Source organism: Capsicum annuum, chromosome 1 (genome assembly GCF_002878395.1).
Source record: "Capsicum annuum cultivar UCD-10X-F1 chromosome 1, UCD10Xv1.1, whole genome shotgun sequence".
NCBI classification, from domain to species: Eukaryota; Viridiplantae; Streptophyta; class Magnoliopsida; order Solanales; family Solanaceae; genus Capsicum; species Capsicum annuum.
The window spans coordinates 94,817,251-94,823,827 of record NC_061111.1 but is presented as its reverse complement, the minus strand read 5'-3'; the positions used below and the strand labels follow the sequence as shown (position 1 = coordinate 94,823,827).

The 6,577-nt window shown below is 34.3% G+C and overlaps 1 pseudogene; it reads right to left on the bottom strand.

Annotated features, from left to right (window-relative positions):
- Window positions 1-4,610: 4,610 nt before the first annotated feature.
- Window positions 4,611-6,343, bottom strand: LOC107857545 (annotated as a pseudogene).
- Window positions 6,344-6,577: the final 234 nt, after the last annotated feature.

Below are 6,577 nucleotides of genomic sequence, written 5' to 3'. Positions count from 1 at the left end.
AAAAGGAAAGAGAGTAATAGAAAATAGAAAAAAAATACAAAAAAAAAGGGAGAAAAATTAAAAAAAAAAAAGAAAAAGAATAAAATGAATAAAAAATAAAGAGAAAACTATAAGAAAAGGAAAAGAAAAACTGAAGAAAAACAAATGAAAAGAGAAAAAGAAGAAGAGAATAATAGAAAATAGAAAAGAAGAGAAAATGCATGAGAGAGGTTATGAATTGTAATTAAAAATAATTAATAGGTAAGAGGAGGTTATGAATTGTAATTAATTACAACTTAGGCTAAATAGAGTAATAAGAAGTCTATATTTGCTAAAATATATAATTATCCTGATTTTATTTTTGGTGTATTTATTTTTTATTTGGATAATAACTAAGTATAATTAAAAAAAAACAATGAATTCACATTGTCACCTGCCAATTTGAAAAAGAGAACACAATTCATAATAAAACTTTAATTTACAGCTTGTTTGGGCGGGGGGGTTCACCAATTCGTTGTATTGTATTGTTAGTTTAGTTACAATGGTTGTTACTTGTTAGCTATTGTATTGTATAGTGTTATTATTTTAAAGTATAAATAATATAAATATTAATTTTTTAAAATTAATTATATTTTTTTTTATTTTTTAAATTACTTTACTCTCTCCCTATTAATATACATAACATAGCCAATACATACATAGCATTCTGCGTATATGTGGGATTTTTGTAATATGTTTAGGGAATTGAGATTTTTGTAATATTGAAAACATAAGTTATGTATTTGTGTAACTTTTACTATTTTAAATAGGGAAAATACTCAAATACGTCATTGAATTATTAAAAATGGCTTATTTATGTAATCGGTTAAAAGTTCGGCTGATTCATGTCATCACCATTACAAAATCAACTCATCCATGCCATTATTTTTTAACGGTGGATTTTCAAGAATAACTTTGTCATGTAACCTTTTATTAGATGTCCACGTCATTTATTAAAAATAAGAAAAAAAACTTAAATGTCATTGAAGTACTTTATAAATGAATTCAATCACTATTTTTTATTATTCCTTATATTTTACTACATTGTATCACGTTGTTACCATTTTTATTTTATTTTGTCTGTAATTATTTTTTGATAAGGTAGGTATTATATTTATCTTCATTTAAGAATTATATTTTTCTTTTATTATTTTCTGGTAATCTATTGTGTATCCTACTTTTCTGGTAAGAGATTATCCTTCAAATTATTATTAACGTGTAACATTATGTAACTATAAAAAAACAATGTAGATTACTCATTCTCATTGAGAGAGAATGAAATCACTCAAGCAAGGGAATAGGCAAAGTTTTGGACAATCTCCTCTAAACGCAATTCGTATATCCACTAAACGCAATTCGTATATCTACCGAAGCTCTCAGGATGAGCTCTTATTTGTTAAGAATGGTCTTCAAATGAAATATGAAACCCATGGTTTCTTAAAAATTATTAATTATGGAGTAATATGTTTGACAAAAATTCAAAGAGAAAGGCAGATTACATCACCAAAAATCTTCTGACTTGGTAAGCTTTAAATCTTCTTCCATTTTATTTTATTTAGTTATTTCGTATTTTAGCATTTTCATTTCTTTTTGGAAGAATTGAACTTCAATTTCTGAAAATATAAGTATATTTACCTCCTTCTGTTTCACGACTCTGTTTGAGTTTTTGTTTTCCTTTTCAGTATATGTATGTGTTTGTTAATAATATGTTTGTGTCCTGTTATCCCATGTTTGATGCGAGGTATTAGTTGGTACCGGAAATAATTATCCCACCATTTATCCTATAGTGATGAAATAAGTTATTCCATATACTAATTTTGAGATAAATAATCTTGAAAGTAATTATCATGGAATAACTCTTTCCCAACCAAATGGCCCTAAGAATTTATTTTCATTCGTCCCCAAAATTGAATGACTGTGTTCTTTTGGAAGGTTCAAATTCAAGTGGAGGAAAAACACACACTATAAATTGGTGTTATCAGTACTTGTGTTGGTGCATTGTCTGAAGTTAGCGCAAGGTGGCTCGGAATCCTGTCAATACCTTCTAACTCCCTAAACATTCAGATTTCACATAATTATAATATTACGTAAATTGCTTTCATTCTCAGCTTCAGTCCTACTCCTACTCATTTTCTTATTTTTTTTAAACAGAACTATCACATTTTATTCATATCGAATAAACCTCTAACACACACCTTCAGGAGACGCGTGACTATCATCATTCTCCGCTTCAAAACTTACTCTCGCCTTCCTTCTTAACGTGCACATATAATATGGCTTTTCTTTCATCTCTTTGTCATCACAGTACTTGTGTTTTGCTGATCACAATCAGATGGTATAATTTCTATTTTGTTTTTGAAAGAAATTGCTTTGATTTCCTATCGTATTGTTGTATTTTTGTAATAACGATAGAGATAGATCTAAGGCTTGTTTCTCAAGTCATTCGCAGTGGCCGTTGATGTGCTTTCGCACTTCGACCGGGCTTGAGAGTAGTATGCTGCTTATATACTTCTTGAATTTTATTTAAAATTACTGAATAGAGTTATGATGAATCTTTGAATACTAAATAATGATAATACTTTATATCCAAGAATAGGATAAAAGAACAGTAACTATTCTGAGTTTTAGAACTTCTTGTATATATAGATATATTTATATTCAGTTTAAACCTTCCACCTATGATGAAAGTTTAAGGATGTGAGGCCAATTAGATCGACATAATACATAAAAGTGTCTATTAGCTCGGCCCTCACTGATATCTATGCCCTCCAACTTTAAATGTGCACAAGTAGACATATAAACTATCATTAAGTTGAACAAGTATCCTTATTAAAAGATAGAATCTTATTAAATAGAATCTGGTTTAAGCCGATACAAGTATAAGCTTACGAGACTAAGGCCACTTGTGGGCTGCGTTTGGTATAGTAGTAGTCTGACAGTTCAAAGAGAACATGGCCATGGTAGCGGAATGTTGCTACAGAGACTGTTTACAACAGAGAGATCCAACTGAACACAAATATTAGCAAACAATAGGTAAGCTTGGAAGCAAAATCAAAGTGCAAACACAAACCAAAAATCAAAGAAAGTCATAATTTCTACTATATAGAAGAGTGACCATAGGACGACCAAGGGTAGAATAGATATTTTACTCAGTCCAAAAAAAATAAATCTTCTGCTCACTCCCTACTTTTCCAGCGACACAACGCATATCTAGAAACATCCATTATCACCATCTCTCCTACATAATTTCAAAGTGTCACGATGTTCTTTCAATTTTGTTCACCGTCAGTGAACTATTTTGATTCCCTTCATCTTTACAGCAGATTAGAATTGCAGGTTTGTTCACATCTCAATTTTTGTTCAATCCTTTTATTCTTTTTCAGTCATTGCCTTTTTGGGGTTCTTTTCGTATAGGGTGATCGAGAGTACATTCAAAGAGACAGAGACAAAAGTCATATTTTTGCTTCAAGAAGTTGTATAACTATGTCGAATCGTCCTCTCCTTCGGTAGTATCTGCAATTGTTCATCTTCTAGCCTCTGTTGCGTTTATTACATTCAGTAAGTGTTCTCCTCCCTGTTTCTTTCTTCCCCCATGTTCTATTTTGTGTATATATATTGGATGTATGGTAAAAAAAAATTAATTTAAAGGGTCATATGATTTTTTGAAATGCTGAAAGAGAGTGGTTCATAGTTACTCTACATGGTGAATGATTAGGAGTGTATAGTGCCTTAGTGTTTCACGTGTGAGGAAGTGAAAAGATTCAAGGTAGCAAAGGCATAATGAGGAGGTCCTCAAGGAAAAAGAGTAGAATTAGAGCAGGCGGCAATTAAGCCGGCTATAAGTTCTGATACAAGCAATGGATAATTTGCTCGGGAATTTTTTTAATATAGCTAACGATTAGTATCATTCTGTCGTTGTTAGCACATAAGAGTTGAACTGAACCCTTGATTCATAGTAATAATTTTATATCAAAGATTCCTCAACAAAAAAGTTAAATTAGATCGGCCAACTATAAAGTAAACCCATCTACAGTCCGTGCGACCAATGAGAAATTCTACTTGAAAGAGGAAAAATTGATCAAAATTGTGAAACTTTTTATCCATTAAAGTTGTTAACAAAAATTATGAGACACAAGGACAAGGTCAGTTATGAGCAAGAGGAAGAGTTATATGGCTCATGTGAGTAATGACAAGGTTGAAACCAATACGACTATTCGACATCTTAGTGAAAGACTGGATTTCTTATCTCATATTTGCGTCCAATGAGAATGTATAAGAGGATTGTGGTATTGACGTGATGAGGCAAGTATGCTATATTTCTTGGAGGGAACTCAGAAAGAATATGAAGTGTGGTTGTGGGAGAGCAATACAAGTGTCATGCTGCTAGACGAAGCAGCTCAAATGTTGGCACCTTAGAATCTAGATGAGGAAAGTCCACATTTCGGACAGAAGATAATTAAGCAACAAGATTGAATCACATAAAGGAACAGTAAACATTGATGCAAATGTCATTTAATTAGCAAATAACTTGAAGACTTTACAGTTTTACAATAATAGAACAAATGCCATATTACCAGTAATGCATCTTTCTTAGTTGATATTTCATTTGTGATCTATTACTGTACATTGAATACTTGAAAAAGCTTGAGGAATTGCTAGCAAATCGACTTTCATTCTGAATCACAATCGGCATCTGATGACTCTCCTTCTTTCAAAGAACAGAGAGACTCTTGAGGTAACTGGCTGCGATACTGCTGCACCACCAACACCGATGCTGTAGTTGAAAATTCTGGCGATGTCAATAAGTTTCCCAAGGATCCTAATTCAGGGCAATCACTTTTTTTACCCAATGCTACAACTACTTGTCCCTCGGGCATTCTGCCAACCAGAAACAGATTGCAGAGATTGTACTCGCGTATTGCTTCTATAGTCCCTCAAGCATCTTTCACGATCCTCTCTTCATATTTGATAGATCCATCTATAGATGATTTTTGCTTCACATCGGCTAGGAACTCTTCATCATCAGATTGAACCTCAGGAATAGAGCTGTTATTCATTTCTATCTTGACACTTGTCCCGTTAACCTCAGGATCCACTATGAACTGGACAACCACCAAACTAATGCCAGGGTGCTCAGCGATGCGCACACCATAAGCAAGTGCTTCGCGATCATCATGGCCCCCAAAGAACAAGGCAGTTACTGAAAAGTCAACATTACTTGAGGATACATGAGAAGCTCCACCGAAACCCCGGTCTACTAATATGCCAATTAAACATGGAGCATGCTGAAGAACTCTCCTGTTCACACGCCTAAGACCAGTTCGGGTTGTTTCCAAATGTCCATCAAGTCTTGGGTGCTTATGGAACAAGAGAATTATCATTGCAACCCTTTCTCTCTCTGCACTAGCAACTATGTCCTCATGCAAGCTGTTCATAAGATTGCAGTAGTTGGTCAAATAGACACCTTACTCAGATTTGAGAAAGTCTCGAAAGCTACAACAATTTGATTCGAATTTTGCACCTGTTCAGTGTTCCAAAAGGGCAGTCCATTCTTTTTAGCCTTGTGGACCATCAATATAGCCGAGGACCTTTCTGAAAGCTCCATGAGGTGCATTGCATAGACACGAAGCCTTTCCCTCTTCTCAATACGCCGAGAAACCTCAATGAGATTGAGCATTCCAGGAATGTTCCTTGAGCTGTGAAAGCAGGTCAAGATTCGGAGCTGCTTACTCGTGTTTTTTCCTCTCTATAGTTGTGTGTTTGTACGCTGTCACAGCCAGTTTTGCTGGCTTATATACTGATATCACTATAGGAGTCGTGATGAACGTCGTGAAGAGAGCCATCAACACCATGATGGCAAATGTCTGGTCATTAAGTACCTACAAAACCGATCATCAGTCAAAAACTGATGCTACAAAACTATAAGTAGTAAATCTAAAACGAAGTATTATCAAGTTGAAACTTACTCCTCCATCTTTGCCAATGTTGAGAACAATGAGCTCCACCAAACCTTTGGTGTTCATCAAGAAACCGATAGTTACAGCCTCTTGGACGGGCAATTTGCATAGAAGTGATACCACAATAGTGCCAACAATCTTCCCAAAACACGCCGTAACTATGACTAGAACAAGAAGACCCCATGATTGAGCGCCTTGAACGGTGGCTACGTTCGTTTTCAATCCACTAGACACAAAGTAGAGAGGAAGGAATAGACCAGACACAAGATCCTCAACTTTTTCCACCAGAGCACCTATGAAAGACCCGTCCTTTGGTCCGGGTTGCTGATTTTGGTCTTGTGAGGTTGACTTATGATACTGATACTCATGTCTCCACACGAGTAATGGGAACTTTTGGGTAATCCTCTTTTTTAATCTATTAAAGACGGTTGTGCTTTCATCCTCATGCAGTATTTAGTCTGCAGTTGCTATAGCACATAGAATCAAGATTTAATCCCTATACATTTACAGTTTATGTTTATCTTTGTGCTCTCCATATCTTTATTTCACTAACTTCTTACATTTTGCAGGTACTTAGCTCCTGAATATGCTCTTACTGGGAA